The sequence below is a fragment of the Neolamprologus brichardi genome, chromosome 3 (assembly GCF_056152115.1).
Source record: "Neolamprologus brichardi isolate AB-2024 chromosome 3, ASM5615211v1, whole genome shotgun sequence".
NCBI classification, from domain to species: domain Eukaryota; kingdom Metazoa; phylum Chordata; class Actinopteri; order Cichliformes; family Cichlidae; genus Neolamprologus; species Neolamprologus brichardi.
In genome coordinates, this window is record NC_142106.1 from 10,458,425 (window position 1) to 10,476,899 (window position 18,475).

General features: G+C 41.2%; 1 protein-coding gene across 1 annotated transcript in view; it reads right to left on the minus strand.

Annotated features, from left to right (window-relative positions):
• Positions 1-18,475, minus strand: part of LOC118453405 (uncharacterized) — a 154,427-nt gene that overhangs the window by 27,854 nt on the left and 108,098 nt on the right. The gene's annotated exons all lie outside the window — the stretch shown is intronic.

Here is an 18,475-nt window from a genome sequence, read left to right on the forward strand (position 1 = left end):
GGCCGACCCCGGAGTTCGAGTCTCCGGGAGGAAAACCTGGTGGTTTGAGGCCCCAGGCTTGTGTTGGGTACGGCTCATCACAAGGACAGTGGCTCGCGCACGTTGTTGGGGAGAAGCCGGCCCAGACCTGTGTTCGGTCCAAGTACGTCACAGGAACGGCGGTTCGGGTACACTGTCGGGATCCATTTCCGTGTACTATAGTGCACGGAGTGGCGGTGTTCGTTCCTTGGTCCGTAGAAGGCAAGGGCCTCACGGGGGACGCCTCGTGTAGTAAAATGGGATCTAGATCCAGTAGATCGGCAGACGTTCCACCAGGCGGCCAGAGACAAAACTCAATACGTGACTGTATGGTAAGAATTGAGTAAATGTGTGGTGTGTAAGATTGTTGATGTGTGTGTAAAAACAGTGAAAAATTGGGTTACAAAATGTTGAAAATGGGGAACAAAAACAAGAAAAAAAAAAAAAAAGAGAGAGGAGTGTAGAAATGTGTGTAACAGTTGTTTCCAACTAGAGGGAGAAGGTGGTACTGCAGGCCACCAGCTCCCCTAGGGTGGACACACACAAAATTAGCAGGATTGTTGATGAAAATGAGCAATAAAATTAGGGCAAGGGTTTTGTGTTTAATGATCAAAATGTCTCAGTCTGTCACTTGCAGGTGAAGAGCAGACCCGGATCAATTTTCCACGTGCAGCAGTCGGAAGAAAATTATAGGTTAACATCATTAGAAACACTCAAGCCAAGTTTTGGCTGAATTGTTTTACAGCTTAACTTCCACGTGTTTGTCACCCTGAGAACACAAGCTCCAAAAATCTCTCCCTGAAGACAAGAAATGCAGTTTCAGAACAACGAGATGGATCTCGAGAGCTCACAGCAGCATCCTGAGCAGTGAAGAAAGGTCCAGCAGCAACAGCTGTGCAAGACAGCGACAGCAAGGAGAAAAATGGCATCATCATGACTGGATGGATGGATGTGCATTTCCAAGGAGCTGCAACTTCACTGTGTGAATGGACTTTTGAAAAGACTGCTTGAGTTGGACATTTGCCACTTTCGGCGCAAAAATGGCAAAATGAGACCATGGAAAACACAGGACAAAGCTGAGAGACAACTGACTCTCACTGGACTGCTGCAAGGGGGAAAGATGAGATGAGACCACAGTCAAAGGAGAAGGGGACAACATGGAGGAAGGCTGTTGTAGTGTGGGAATGAAATTTGGGTTTAGGAAACTGGGAAGAAAACGACTGCCTTGCGTGGAGAATTGAAAAGTGTCTGGAGCACCGCAAAGAGGAGAGGTACACAAAAAATAACACAAACAGAAAATGCATTAATCCTACTAACACAAACACACATGCAATGAAGCTCATGAAGACCAAATAGCATTTTAAGCATTTCTGTTACCATCATCTTGTCCGGTTCAGTTAGTGGGTTAAGAAGTGATACATAGACTAGTGAACTAGTGTTATTTTTGGGGAAGGATGATTGAATCAGCGGTGAACAGAATGCTGCGGGAGGGTCAGATGAGCGGGGACTAATAGATTATTGAGTTTCTGATGTGTGAGGGAGGTCTTATCGTGACACACATCTGGGTACATGGGGAAAACAAAAACTCATTATCTGATAGAATATTGCTGTTGTGTGAGGTGTGTGACTGGTGGATGAAAGTTTTGGAGATTTACTGATGCATTTTCTTTTGGTACCACTTTGAACCTGCCAATTAGTTTTGTTTTGATCTATCATTCTAAGGGAGTACGCTTAGACAACTTCTAAACTAGGCCTTCATATTTTTTGATTTTTAACAGTGCACTGAAATTTTTGTTTGGCAATTTCCTCTTTTTCAAGCAGGCCTGCAAGATCGGAATCGAAAGCGCTATACAACATGTTGAACAATCGCAAGTGAGCTTCTCCAAAATTAAAATGGGCTCGGGAGAAAGCCACTTATTTGGGACAATCAGAAAACAAGTCCCTGGCAAAAAGGATTCAGCGAGGTAATCCAGTCTAAATTCTTTTTTTCCTTTTTTGAAATGACGTCATTGCTGGCAGTAGAAACTTAATGCGACACAAGAGGTTCTGCTATCAGCAATAAACACGGGGATTGACTGGACTGATAAAAACTTGACTGACTTGACACCAATATGCAAGATTGCACCTCCACCCACAGAGACAAAAGGGTGGATGTATATATGTATGTTTCTTTTTTACAGGAGCAGAAAGTTGACAGCAACGGGTTGCATGGGCTTTTGAGCCGTGCTGACTTAACCTTTTAAATGCCACTTTCTGTGTCTTTGTGAATTTACCAGCGGTGTGTTATTCATGACCTTGTATTGTTTACAGTGCAGAGGTCACTGTGAGAAAGTGTGCATGCAGATGCGCTGCACTAACATCTATATCACTTTTTCCACAGCAGAGGGCATAATCATATGATCTAATCACATGATTTACAGCAGGACACACCACTGGCTAATGTTTTTTCTTACAACAGGGCCTGGAGTAAAGCTACTTCAGGGGAGAAGCCCTGAGAATTTTTAAGAGACAATGCACAACTTTATTGTGTATGTTGTTACGGATTCAAATATTGGGAATGGATACAGGAGGAAAACCAAAATAACAACACTGGTCCGGCCGGGTCAAGTCAAACAATGATTTAATGAACACACGCGTGGGAGATGGACACCATACAACAGACAGCATCAGATCTCAAAATGGTGGAGCCTTGATCAAACTCTTATAGCCTCTAGTGGCCCCCACCTAATCATCAGAGCCTAAACATTCACACTCTTTCTCTCACACAGCGCCTAAGCTACGACCTTGGCTCCCTGTTTATCTGCTCCTGATGAAATGGGGCAGTATGCTCTGTTCTCTTCTAATCAGACAAATGAGACGATGACTTTCTGTGAACAGTATTTCTTATAAATCAGCAGTATAATGCATCATAAAACAATATCATTCATTCACAATAAATCAACAGTCTAATGTAATGCAAATCAGTTTACCAAATGTAATAATTATCACCTTCTTCTAGTTCAGGAGCATAATGCAAACTGAAACTACATAATAATTCACAATCTTTAATTAGGGGTCTAACATGGCATAAAATAATATCATAATCCGACAATTCCCCCTGTTGAGCTCTTTAGACATAAAGAGCTCACTTACACCCTGCAATCCAGTGTTGCCGGGTTCATTTCTCATTACTCCTCAGGCCTCTTGTCCCCCTGTCGGGTGAACCATATGTGAGATGACCTCTGTGTTTATGCAGTTCAGATGCAAGAAAAACTTTTATTACAACAACAACAGTAGGTACAGATGATACTCCCATCACTCCCCAGTTCTCCCACAGCTTTATTTCGGTGCTACCTTATACCCTCCAAACGTACTCAGACTAGAACCTCTGTCCGAGGAGCTTTTAACCTTTATTTTATTGCTGTAGGCACCAGTGTCTTCCAGTCTGGTGGTCCTCTGCTCTTGTTTCCTTCAACCTCAGGGGTTAGACAACCCTTCAGTCGTTGCACAGATCAGGGGATTATTCTGCCCCGATTTCAAACAATGATCTGCGTATTCTGGGATCACAGCTGTGTTCCCCAGGAAAAGGAACAGAAAGGTGTTCTCCTTATGACCAACAGCCTCTCGAACGTCGTTGGTGTGGTGTTCCTGGATTTCCGTCAACCCCTTCGTGGTTATCGCTGTGTTTTTTTGATCCATCCGTTTTAGGTGACTAACTGGAGCCCAAAATGCCATGACACTTGAACCCAGTTGATGTTTCCGCAGTCACTGTGTCTGTCTCTGCTGCGAAGGATCCTCGTATATCTGTGACCTCGTCTGGTGTCTGTTCCTTTCTCTGTAAGAGACAGAAAACCAAAACACCTCTCTTCCTAGCTCTAACAATCTAATGTTGTTGTCTACTGATCTTTTGGTGGTTCAGAATTTGTTTAGAATATTCAGAATGTCCCAAGGACTTATCCTAATTTAGTGTATGTGTGTGTAAGCGTGTTTGCATTTAGCCCGCTGCACTCAAGGCATTTCTTACACTTTATCAGTCCGGACTATCGCCGAACGAAGCTTATGACCTTCAAAAGACCGAGTGCCAACTCATTATAAGCACATTTGCAAGATATATATAAAAATGATTAAAACCACTCATTCTAATAAAAGACATAAAAAACAAATTAGCCATTTCTAATTCTAACATGTGTCCATTCAATGAAGCTAGAAAATTAAAAGAAAAGGTTAGTGAGCTCATATCTTAGAAAGTATCCGACTTTCTCCGACCCAGTGTCGTTGCTCCAGTCTTGTTATTCTGTGTTAGGGAATGAAATCAATTTAATTGTCATGTTAGATCTGTTCAACACCTGGCTCCGCCCAGAGCCTGCGTCTTCCCAATTGTCTACAAACAAAACCGGTATTAATATGAACTTCACTTCAACATGAACTTGTTGACTACTTTTGACACCTGTAAATAGAAGATTATCATCAGGTTATAACAATCACTGTAATACAAATGTTAATATGTCAATAGCTTCAATAAATGTTCAATGCAATGCTTGTTATATGATTCTAATGTAACAATAATGCTGATGCTAAAATAACAGTAAAACACACCCTTTTTATCCCTTACTGACCACAGCAGGGGCCTCTATGTTTTGATTCAGCCATGAAGCTCACCTGATTCATCACTGAGCCCCACCGGCACTGGCATTTGACAGGGTGGTGCTGCATATTCTTCCTTTAATGTCACTATTTTCAATCTGTTAATTAGAGTGCTTAAACATGAAGTAGACTACGTCCACAACAAGTAAATACAGCTATAAATGTGGCCAATTATCAATCTATTACCAATCAATAACAAACGACAGCTTTTATTTTATGCATGCTTTTAGTCAACCACTCACCCACAGGATCTCCAATCCCAGAAAATTCCTTCTCCTCATTTAATGAGTCTGTCCTCCTTCCATGCCCTGGTAACTGGTCCATCCAGAGCTGTATCATTATGAAATATACATACAACAAGCCAAACCACACTTTGGTCACACCAACCCTTTTCCGCCCTGAAGATGTCCAACGCCATCTCAGTCTGGACTGTCAAAGGTGACTTTAACGCTGATTGTTCCGACAATCCATTTTATAACATTTCCTGGTCAGATTAGCCAATCTCTGCACACTGGAATAAACATAATCAACATGATCAACATTTTTCCTGCGTGTTTTTTCACCATCTTATTAATTCCAACGCTCCATCCTTATGTGGTTTGCTACATTATGGTTATCTAGAACTCCACTCTGTCTCTAAATGTTTGAAGAATTTTTCATGTTTGGGGTCAAGTTTTAAGAATTTGACCATACGTGAAATTAATGGTGTTATTGTAACATGGTAGACTAGTGTGCCTGTGTTAATTCAGCTCCATATTATTGTGTGAAGTTGCACTGGGTTGGGAGTGGTTTTTTTTTTTTTGTGTGTGTGTCACATTTTTGGTGAGCCAATGGCTGGAATGGGGTTGGACTAATTAGAGGCAGGTGTACTTGATTGCACTGATACACTGGTCTACTTATAGCCCACACTACAAACACTGCTGTGTCATTTTGTCTCTCTGTGCATGTATGTAATGTGATAATCTGATATGTTTGGGATGGATGGGTTTTACACTATGAATTTTATACTGAAGGTGTCATTTTGTCTCTCTGTGCAGGCCAGGGCCTATTATATGCCACAGCCTAAAGGCAGCAGAGTTTCAGAGGTTGGAGTGATCACTGGCTATATGCTTGCAGGGTAGTGGGTCTCCAAGGACAACTTCTACCCCTGTTAAAGGCAACATGTGGAGTGCAACTGGCCGTGTGGCATAGCTGGCTCTGGCCTTGGGACTGTGTGTTTTTATTTGATTCATGAATGGGACACTGGACTGTTTTATCTTTTATCTCTTGATATTTTTTGTCACTAAATTATCTTTTAGAATTTTATTGACTGTCATCGTTTTGCCCACGACTGAGACGGTTGGTCAGACCTAAAATCTTTCTTTGGGTGTGTTACATTATCACCCCCATCGGGGCTTACCTTTCCCACTTCTGATGATATTCCTCCCTATTCTTTGCAAGTACCCGCTTTTGGTGGCGAGAAACTGTTGGTGTGGTCAAGTGGGCGCTGTAAAAACAAAAGCTCAGGACAGAACAGTTATCAGTCATGTACTTCATACAAAATTAGCATATATTGAATTTCATATTGATCCTCTGAGTGTAATGGTACATTTTAATTTTAATTTATCAAAGCTAAACACCATAATTTTTCTTTATTTTGCTCTTGTTCTTGTGCAGCCCCACATGCCCCTGTCGGTTCTATCTTACTTTTCTAAATTATTGACTATTTCAATGGAGAACCTAAATGACGTGGACCCAGGTTTGTCATTACATATCTCTATTTTGAATGTGACAAGTCTATCATTCCCCTGTTATTCATACACAGCAAATTCAAAAGTGTTAAATGTTTTGGTGTTAGTAGTCTTACAGTTAATTTTACTCTAAGTAGAGTCACATTCTTTTAATGTAACTCTGAGGTGTAAAATGATAGTAGTTAAAATCGAGTATTAAAAATGAGTGTTTCTATTTCAAATCTGGAGGTGTTACAATGGAAACATTAACTCTTGACCTCTTAACTCTGAACTCCTACAGGGGCTATGACACCAATAGAGTAAATTCACAGACTCCGCCCCCAGCACGGCTCCAATCAAAGCTGAAGTGAAGCCGTTTCAGAACATTTTGCTCTACATATTTGAGTTGTTTGCCATGCTTGGTAAGTCATGTTTTCAAAGATTGTTTCAATTATTGTTATTAGCTTTTACTTGTGTGGCTCTTTGGAGTTGAGACAAAGCTGTGTGAAAGGCATTAGCCATGTTGCTCGCTGATAGCATAATATTCTGTTTTAGCTAGCTGAAAGGTATTGTTTGCGGGCAAATACCACAGCCTTGAAAAAAGCTTGCATGTGAATTTTCAGTCAAATTTCTTGGTCAAATACACTTAAAACAATGTCTAGCCTGTGAAATGTTGATATAATGGTGCTACTTGAAGCCTGAAAACGATCTCCCATAAAAAACGAGCAAACAGCAGTAACAGATGTCCCAAGTCCCGACTGAGTTCTACGTTAGCATTTAGATTCCTCCAGAGTTTTGTGCACACGGTTTTAGGTAAAAATGAAAAAGGTTGAGGTTTTACATTTAGTTCAGTATTACCTGTTGCCTGTGTCCTTGTCTTTTGGGAAAATACTTTACACAAGTAATGGCTCAAAAAGGATTCCTTTTTTTTTTTCTTTTTTTTTTTTTTTACTGTGCTGCAATTGATTTGTGCCATTAATTAGTGTCAACTAATTTTTATTCAATCTCCACATAGGATATGCTTGTGAAGATGGAATATGGGGGAGAGCAGAAGTGCGTTGAAGTTCCACAAAGTGATGAATGAAGGACATGCATATTGTATTTTGTATTTATTGAAATAAGTGATGAGAATGCTGTTATTTGCATTTACCAGCTCACCTATGTCAGACCTTTTGATAAACGAAATTCTAATGAAAGTGAGAACATGTACACTGTTACATCTTTCAGAAAATGTTTTGAAATTGTAGTGCACAGTTCAGAATAAATGTTTTTCAAAAACCCTTGCGTCTTTTTAGTAAATGTTTATTTCCAAAAGAAATTTCTAGAAGTTCAGAACAGTAAAATTCCCGCTTTTTAGAATTAATTAGAAGATAACTCCTACGTAGCTAAACTAAAATACTCTTTGAGAGTTAACATATAAACTCTCAACACCAAGTGTTAAATTATCAACTCCAGAGAGATTTGGTGTTTAACACTAAATCAGAGTTAACGTACCAACTCTCCAAAAAGAGTCAAATTAACACTCTCTGGTGTGGACCCATATAGACACTTTAAAAGTGTTGAAATCAAATCTGACAGTATTAATTTGGACATGCTGGATTTGCTGTGTAGGTATCAATAGTGTTTTTTCTTGCTTTTTCTATCAAAATTGATTGACTTTTTACAGTGGCCCGCTATGGTTAATAATAACATGTTCAGTCATGAGTGAAATCAAAGCTTCTCTTCACTTTAGCATTTAACATTCCCAACAATATAATGTGCTGCATTAATCGAAACACAGCTAATAAAACACAATTTTCTTGATGGAAACATCAGTAGCTCAAAATTAGCAACCAAGGGTTAAGTCTGCAGTTCACACTCATGTGAAGCTACAGCCTCCCCCCTTAGTCTCTGTCCTCCTACTCCTGCAAAAACAAAACAAAGCGAGACAAAACATCCACCCTTCTTTTACAAGCTGGGTGAATTGTTTGTAGACATGTACTAATCCTAAAGTCGGTACCGTTTTTGTCTCAGTGTCAAGTCAGTTTAAACATTTAGTCGTCAGTCCATCACAGTCCAGTCACATGCATACATTCACACACATTCATACCAGATATTGCTGATAATGGAGTCTCACGCGCAACCTAATCAAGCCTCCATCACCAGCAAGATGACGTCATCATTTTAAAGGAAAACAGTTCCTTGTTTTTTGGACTGGATTGACTCGCTGCAATCCTTTTAGGCTCAGGACTTCTCATGTAATCAATGTCCCATATAAGTGAATTTCTCCAGAGCCCATTATAATCATGGAGAAAAATACTTTGCAACTGTTTTCAGTAAGAATGTTTTATAGCGCTTTAAAGTTCAATCTCTCAGGCCTGGATTAAAGAGCTGATTTGTTAAATCAGGAACTCACAAAATACCAAAATATCACCACCGGTGGATCACTCCTCTCAGATGTTCTTATTTCAGTGCACTGTAACAAAAGCAAAGACAAACGTAACCAATAAAATACTCATATAATAACAAATACTGGGGCCCGTTGGAAACATGTCCAAACATAAAACCATCTTTCTCTCTCTTAGAGAAAGAAAACAATCCAAACCTCACTGATAAAATCAACCTAGTGTTAAGCAAAACCCAAAATCAACCAAAACTTCACCAGAAAGTTTTTCTCTGTCCAGGGACAATATTGTGTAAGCATACAGGTACCGTAACTTCTTTTTGCACTGACAAAAACATGTTGGACTTACTTCAGTTGCACACAAATGTTTTGCTTTGGTAGAAACTTAAACAACTGAGTCAAATCAACACAACCTTTTCATATTCAGTAAACCTGTGCATTTTGAGTTCATATTACACGATTAAGACATGTTCAGATGGAGTAAGTTAAGCTCCTGGAATATTTTAATCCTTCACAATTCTGTCATTTTATTTCAACACTATTCAATAACCTTTATCCAAATTCTACTTGGTCCCTTAAATACTACATGTTGTCTTCATATTGCCTACGGTTCAACAAAGTCTAAATTCTGATTACCATAAAAATCGAATGGGTCTACAACAACTACCATCCTCCTATCTTTATCCTAATTGCACGAGGGCTGGGAAATAACTCTAAAGTGATAGGTTACGAGGCAGGGTGCACCCCGAACCGGTCACCAGTCTATCACCTAGAAACAAACAACCATTTACACTTACATTCACGGATAATTTAGAATCATCAATTAACCTAACTCTAATAGCTTCTTGACTTTTCACTGTGGCAGGAAACCAGAATACCCAGAGAGAAACCACTGCAAACTAACCAGACTGTGGACTTGCACCCAGGACCTTCTTACTGTGGAGCAACAGCACTCACCAGCATGCCAACAATGTAGGAAATACAGGGAAGCCATGATTTCCTGTTGAATTTTGTACAGATCTTTAAAGCCTGAGGCAATTGTGTTAAATACATGTGGGATGCTTACATAAATCCAAGGGCTGGCCCCCTTTTTTTCTTTTTTAAATTTAAATTTTATATTTTATTATTGTTATTATTTTTATTTATTTATTTTTTTTCAGTGTGTTCCTCCTTCAATTAAATCTCAATCACAAAAATGTGGCGCTCCGAAATAAGGCTCACACCGTTAATTCATCATTTTCACTCTGTACCACTGCTCCTTATCAGGCTGTGCGAAGCACAGTAAACAATTCAGTTGAGGCCTTGAGCCATAAACAGACATCACTCACAGACATTGTTTTCATAACCAAACTGCTCTAGACCCTGTCCCCTAAATCTACACAAATGCCCTCTGGGTGACATGAAATGCATTTAACCAATTAACAATCAATAGCTTCTTGTTGTTGTAACAGATTCTATATTTGGACGTTTGTGTGCAGCATTTTGCGTATCAGCATAGCATTTGTTAGTAAAGCATTCTTCATTGCATCAGCGTGTGTGTATCACTCTTCATTGCACAAACATGTATGTGTGTATGTGAGTGTGTGTGTGGATCACTTCTCAGTGGATTGAATCAGCATTTTGATTTGTGTGCGTGTGTCATTTCTCAGTCAATCAACGAGTGCATATGTGTTCATATGTGTGTTTCTCTTGCTTCTGAGTCAGTGTATGTAAATGTGTGTGTGTTTGTGTGTGTGTTTGTGTTCATCACTTTCCTGTTCTGGTGTTCTGGGTAAACCATGGCCTGAAGCGTGCTCTGGGGTCCTGCTCTCCTCCTTTTCAGTCCGTTTGGGTCCATTGGTGCTGCTGCCCAAAGTTCTCTCCATACTGGTTCTGACCCCAATTGAGGCAGTCCTTTTCTCCAGTGTCCTGCATCTTCTCCTTGTCGAGCTCCTCCTTAACTTGACCCTTTTTGCTTCTGTAGGTCTTTCAGGGTTTGCTCCTGTGTTGGAGCTTCTCGTCAGGTTTGACAACCTCCTGCTCCAGCAAGCTCCGGGCTGATTTCAAGTCCTGTATCTGGGACTCCAAGCCTGACTGATGGGTTCGATTAGCAGCCAGCTCCTCCTGAGGCATGCTCAGTTTCTGCTCTGATGTCTTGAGCTCTCACTGAGGGCAGAAACCTCAGAGTCTTTTCCGTACACGTCAGATTGAAGTTTATTGATGTTTTCCTTGCTTTGCTCCACGGCCTTCTGCAGCTCTGCTGTTCGGCTCTTCTCAGAGGTCAGCTCCTGACCAAGCCCCGACACCTGTGCCTTCAGCTTATGTTCTTCTGCTGCTTTTGTCCAATCTGAGGTGCCTTCTGACCTCAGTTACTCCTCGTGTCTCTGGCATGCCCTTTTTGCTGCCCGATCCTCCGTGTTGGTCCATCACTGTCCTGCACAGTTTTAATGCAGAGTTCTTAAGGTCAGCATTTTTTTGCTCGGCCTCACTTTTCATCCGGGCTTAATAGGCGTCTCGTCACAGCTCTGTCAGCTGAAGCTGTCTGGAAATCTCCCCCGTGTAGTGAAACGGGCCTTGGATTTAACGTTCTCCGTCTCCGCTGCATGAGATCTCTTTCCTGCAGCACTGTTGACATTCTCAGGCTGTTGTTGTGAGTCCAGCTGCTGTAGCATTTAGTCAGGGTCACATCAAAGATGGTAGAAGGGAGAGCAAAGATGGTAGAGGGGAGAGCAGGAGTCCAGGTCAGCCTCGGCTTTCCGGGCCGACAAAGCAGCCTGTAATTAAGCATAAAGAGAAAAAACAAAAACAAAACAAAAACAGACGAACAGGAAAATGATGTTGTTTGAAAATAATGTTGTTTTGGCTGCGTTATTCAGAGAGGGGCCAGGCTCTGTGTCAGCCTTCTCCCCCCCTTTTTTTTTTGTTTTTTCTCACTATATAATCAACTCATAACCCACCAAGTTCACAGGACAACACAGGTACACGTTAAAATTCTTAAGATCATGTTTAATAATTCAAAAAAGGAATTTTATTTCATTCAGTAATCACTTGTATTAATCAATCACAGGAAAACATGTCACAATTTGACTCTTTTAACCACTAAATTTGTTGTTTCATCACTGGTTTGTGATTTACCAGTGTCTGTCATTTTGAAGTCAAGTTGTTGTCCTGCAACCCAGAGAGTTTATTTGTTAGTAGTGGATAGACTTTATCATTTGACATCAGGTGTATGTTAAGTTTTGCTGCTTCAAACTTGCTTGAAAATCTTCACGTGTTCATGAGTGTAAGCTGTTTCTTCATTGCGTGTATGTGCGTTTGTGGGTGGGTTATTTTAACTTTTTTCTCAAACAAGGCATTTCTCTAATTGTGTATGTTTTTAATTTTGTTTCCCAAATTTTGATTTACCACCTTAAATAACAGCATTCCATGTCTTCAGCCAGGAATTAGAGCTTGCTTGTGAGATTCAGGGACACATGGTGCCAAAAACAATTCAGTGAAAAACTTGCCTGAAAATTTCCAGTGATGGTAACCGATAACTGGAGGAGAAGATGTCCTTTAAGCTTCTTTTTCGGGTGGGGACAAAGTGATAGGTCCACCTGTAAAATTTTGAGCCAGAGCTTGGCATGTGTGTCGTCCCAATTTTATTAATCTATCCTTTTGCTGCTGTACTCAGGTCTCCTGGTTGAGAGAAATCCATCTGTATTAAGAGACTAAAACATTCATTTACTATTTTTCTTACAACATCCATTTAATTCATCCACCTAGATTTTACTCTCTCTCTTGGTGCATAGTTCACACAGTCAGGCAGCTGCCTTTTATGGGCATGCAAGTTTCCGGTCACTTACCCCGAACAGCTGCGAAGCCGTCTGTCCCATATCAAAACTCAGCCAAACATCAAACATTCACCATAGTCATTCAAAACTTTATTTATAATATTATAATCAGCAAAATCAGCGTTTTATTTACAGGCATGTATCATTATTTGCAAATTATACTTATAAAACTCAATAACACGCTAAACAGGAAGTCCTCTGTTGTCTTCACAGCAGCCACCTCATTTGCATGTTCACACACTATCTAAAAATAGCTTGCAGCGCTGCAGCGCACTGTCGTCACACACAGCCTCGTTTCACACTCAACTCTCTATCTTATTACAAAGACGTCTTATATTTACAATCACTCTCAGGCCTGAAAGTTTTAGCGCCTACACAATTTTGACAAATTTAAGATAACGGGTCCAACCGAAGAAAGTCCAACTTTTTTGTAATCAATTAACCAGTATCAGACTTTAACTGTATCTGGCCTCATCTCTAAAATCCCTAAGTCAATTTACAGTGCCCAAAAAAGCGCAGATACCGTTCAACACGGTAAGGAGACTCTAACTCCTAGTTATTCTGGAGTGCCCCAAGCTCCACAGTGACCAACTGACTATCCCTCAAAGAGGACAAGGCCTAGGCGTCCCTGGCCTTGGCAAGCGTTACCTCTGAGCACTGCGCCTCCTAGTGGACTCCAACCACCGTTCTAACAAAATTTATAATACTTTTAAACAACAGACAACCCCCAAAAACAAGAGTATGACTGATGCAGATGCAACGTTATCGACATTTGAGACTCTCACTCGCAAAATGACCAACAGAAATGCAATCTTTAGACTAATTGAGACTCTAACTCACAAAATGACCAATTCCCTATCCATCTACCTGAGACTCTAACTCAGTATTATTTTCCTTTACCTTGGGACTCTAACCCAATATTATTACCTTTACCTTAGTTCAAATTTCAACACTCATGAGATTTTTCTTCAAAATCAAAACAGACACTCACCGGCAACTTTTACTGAATAGACATTTAATTTCATCGTCCAATTCAGCACACTTCGGATAAAATCAACAGGCCTGTGCCTACCTCTTTTTTAAAGGCGCCTGTCCACTCAGTTCGATTGCCGGATAATGTCTGCCCGTCTGACCACCTCGGACCGTCCAAGCCTCCAAAACTTCCATCCCAATACCACAGGACGAGCCCCCAAAACTGTTACGGATTCAAATATTGGGAATGGATACAGGAGGAAAACCAAAATAACAACACTGGTCCGGCCGGGTCAAGTCAAACAATGATTTAATGAACACACGCGTGGGAGATGGACACCATACAACAGACAGCATCAGATCTCAAAATGGTGGAGCCTTGATCAAACTCTTATAGCCTCTAGTGGCCCCCACCTAATCATCAGAGCCTAAACATTCACACTCTTTCTCTCACACAGCGCCTAAGCTACGACCTTGGCTCCCTGTTTATCTGCTCCTGATGAAATGGGGCAGTATGCTCTGTTCTCTTCTAATCAGACAAATGAGACGATGACTTTCTGTGAACAGTATTTCTTATAAATCAGCAGTATAATGCATCATAAAACAATATCATTCATTCACAATAAATCAACAGTCTAATGTAATGCAAATCAGTTTACCAAATGTAATAATTATCACCTTCTTCTAGTTCAGGAGCATAATGCAAACTGAAACTACATAATAATTCACAATCTTTAATTAGGGGTCTAACATGGCATAAAATAATATCATAATCCGACAATGTCTAATGGTGATAAGCTAACATAGGGCAAAAGAGGGTTTTCCGGGGAAGTTTTCATTTTTAAATTGCAGGAACCGTGACATGAGGGATATGGAAGGATTGACTGAGGCGCAGATGCAAACTATGACTAGGAGAGAAGGCTTCAAGTGGACCAGAGAGAAGCAGGGACCATCTGCAGGACAAAAGACAAACGACAGTGGGCTTCCAAAGGATTGTCATGAGGAGATTTTGAACAGCAAAATCTTAAAAATAAAATGAAAGAGTTTCGACATTGACGCTGAGGAAGACAACTAAGGTGTACGACGTGCTCTGCCTTAAATCTACAGCTGCGTTGGAACAGAAATCGAGGGATGGAGAGAGCGTGCCAAGCTCCAAAAGTGACAGCGCAAGGAAGATCAGCGTTGGAATTATGACTCTGTAAATGGCACAGACACCAGGAGCCATGACTGTGACAGAGAATGACCACCTAATGCTGTTTCACTTTGCCATGCAAAGTACTTTGACACTCTGGAGAAGACCTTTCCTCTGTATCATTGTTGTTTCCATTTGCATGTGAGAGCTTAGATTGTGGGGAAGATTAAAGATGAACAAAGGGTGGTGGGAGAACAGTGAAGTGAGGATACACAGTGTGAAACTCCTTTAAGTGTACAATAATGTTGATGTGATATACAGAATGTCAGGAAAGAAATTCTGGTTTTAATGTGATTCTTGATTTTAGAATCAAAGGGTGGGATTGTAGAGGAATTTCTTTTACCTAGGTATTTAATCGCATTATGTTATTGTATTAACATGTCTGACACTCATACTTAAGACAAATGGTAGGGGGTGTAGTAAGGAAGTTGGGGAAACAGGAACTCCAGAGGACCAGTCTTTTGTCTCTTGAGGACTCTGGGAAGTAGCAAGGGAGTGTGAACTTTAAGGTGTGAAACAGCTGTGTACTGCCTTTGTTCCTGGAGAAGGTATTTAGCTGAGAGTTATGCTAGGCTCAGAGAGAACTCTGCTGACCGTCTGTCCCGCGGCCATGGAGGGCTCCACAAGCTTGTTTGTATGTTGTGTGCTTGGATTAAAAGAATGTTAGCTACCGCTCACCGCTCGTCTGCAGGCTTTATTTAAGTGGAAAACTTCCACAACAAAATGGCGCTGCGAGCAGGGTGGTCCGTGTGGTCGCTGAACAACGGTTCCGTGGACGGGCTGATCACCCCTGAGGGAAAAGGTACCTTTGTCCTACCAGCTGTTGAAGCAAAGGAAATGGAGGAGTCACGGAGCCGTGTGTTTCAGTCACCACCGAGATCACTGATTTTGAGGGGACTTCTGCAGATGGGTGAGTTGTAGCTAACTTTGTATACAGTTATGAGGAGTTTTTTGTCTGGCCGAGGGGGGGAACGCTGGCCGACCCCGGAGTTCGAGTCTCCGGGAGGAAAACCTGGTGGTTTGAGGCCCCAGGCTTGTGTTGGGTACGGCTCATCACAAGGACAGTGGCTCGCGCACGTTGTTGGGGAGAAGCCGGCCCAGACCTGTGTTCGGTCCAAGTACGTCACAGGAACGGCGGTTCGGGTACACTGTCGGAATCCATCTCTGTGTACTATAGTGCACGGAGTGGCGGTGTTCGTTCCTTGGTCCGTAGAAGGCAAGGGCCTCACGGGGGACGCCTCGTGTAGTAAAATGGGATCTAGATCCAGTAGATCGGCAGACGTTCCACCAGGCGGCCAGAGACAAAACTCAATACGTGACTGTATGGTAAGAATTGAGTAAATGTGTGGTGTGTAAGATTGTTGATGTGTGTGTAAAAACAGTGAAAAATTGGGTTACAAAATGTTGAAAATGGGGAACAAAAACAAGAAAAAAAAAAAAGAGAGAGAGGAGTGTAGAAATGTGTGTAACAGTTGTTTCCAACTAGAGGGAGAAGGTGGTACTTAAGACTCTACTTAAGACAAATGGTAGGGGGTGTAGTAAGGAAGTTGGGGAAACAGGAACTCCAGAGGACCAGTCTTTTGTCTCTTGAGGACTCTGGGAAGTAGCAAGGGAGTGTGAACTTTAAGGTGTGAAACAGCTGTGTACTGCCTTTGTTCCTGGAGAAGGTATTTAGCTGAGAGTTATGCTAGGCTCAGAGAGAACTCTGCTGACCGTCTGTCCCGCGGCCATGGAGGGCTCCACAAGCTTGTTTGTATGTTGTGTGCTTGGATTAAAAGAATGTTAGCTACCGCTCACCGCTCGTCTGCAGGCTTTATTTAAGTGGAAAACTTCCACAACACTGTAAATGGACCAAACTTCAGTCACGACAACAACTGAGATAATCCAGCCACAATACGACGAGTCTAGTCTTTAATTTACTGCTGTATGTGTTGGCTGTAGTTACATCATAAGGTTTTAAAAACTGAGCTTTAAAACGAACGGTGGAAACAAAGACCGAGAGAGGCCGACAGTGATCACTGCCTCATTTTAGGGGCCTGTTCAGATTAAAAAGAGCAAAGAGATACAAAGAATTAAAACATGTTAAAAACACAACAGCCTTAATAAACACGGAGTAGTTTGAACCTGGACGAAGGGTTCATCACTTAGTGACTGGATATCCAACCTGCTGTGAATGTTTTAATGCAGCACAGTTGTTATTATTGTCACTTGTCACATCCTGTTTGTGACAGTTAAATTAAATATCATTCGTATAAGAAATAAAATGTTCTCATGTAAACTGTATATGGTGTTAAATACTACGATAATGTCGGTCATAATGTGGTACTTTAAGAGCCATATATTTTATAATGTGGTACCTATTGTGAAAAGTTTGAAGATAAGATAAAACTTTATTAATCCCTCGGGTGGGTTCCTCTGGGAAATTTGGTTTCCAAAAGCACAGCACCGACAGAAGTTACAGAGCGTGAGCAGAATATTATATATACACACACACACACATATATAAATACAGAGACATATATAAATAAAATATACGAAGGGGATAAATAGAATAAATAGGAATAGAAATAAAAATACAAGTGAATTGCACATTTAAAGTATTGAGGTCTATTGCACCGTTGACTATTAACAAAAGGATTGCACAGTGAAGTGGAGAGGCACTACAGCTTAGTTGTCCCCCCTCCTTTGTCCTCCTGTCTCCCCTCCCTCTCCCCTCCAGAGAGGCGTTAAACAGTTTGATGGCGTGTGGGACAAAGGAGTTTTTAAGTCTGTTGGTTCTTGTCTTTGGGAGAAGCAACCTGTCACTGAACAGACTCTTCTGGTTGTTTATGGCCGTGTGCAGAGGATGCCCAGCATTGTCCATAATGTCCAGCAGTTTTTTTAGTGTCCTTTTCTCTGCCACTGACACCAGAGTGTCCAGCTTCATGCTGACCACAGAGCCAGCCTTCCTGATCAGTTTCTCCAGCCTGGATGAGTCCTTCTGCTGTAAACAAAGCAGCACGTCTGAGGTGCAGGCCACACCTTTTCTTATTCTCTAACACATGTTTGTTTTTTTCTCGGAAACATTATCCATGCTTGACTGCAGGACTATCTGACAACCAAGGTCAGTATGTTGGTGAGGATCATTTGACCACAGCAGGTTACAGAAATGCTTTTTCTCATGAGGTAAAACTAAAGTTGGCTCTTGTGTATTGTGTGAGAAGTAAATTATTTTGCATGTTGGGTCAGGAGCAAACCCACTGTTCTCTCTGCTCCCCGGCTATAGAGGACACGCTGCATCCTCCACCATGGTTTCAAAGCTCCAGCCGAATACTGACCATGCCGCTGTCAGCTGTCACACACTATTCTCACTGAGAAAAACTGGTAAACATTATAAACTTCTATTCACATTTAGAATAACTGATTAGGCCATTTTATTCATTTGCTACCATTCAAAATCCATGAATTAAAAAAAACAGGACAACCAACATGAATGTGGAAATAAAGTTCTTTCAGCGTCTCATGTTTAGCTTTTAAATAGGTTTGCTTACAAAGACATCATAAACGTCTTTACACATTGAGCTCCCACATAAACGTTGCTAATCCCCGTGTGTTACACCCTCTTCTCTGTCAAATTCTGGTGTTAGTGTCATGGTCCTGGGTCGGTGACCCAGCACTTTGAGTTTGTTATTAGTATTTTCTAGTTTATTTCTGATCTTGTATTGGTTGTTGGTGTTTGGTTGTGTTTATCTTCCCTACCTGCGTCTCCCTCGGTGCTCTGTTCATG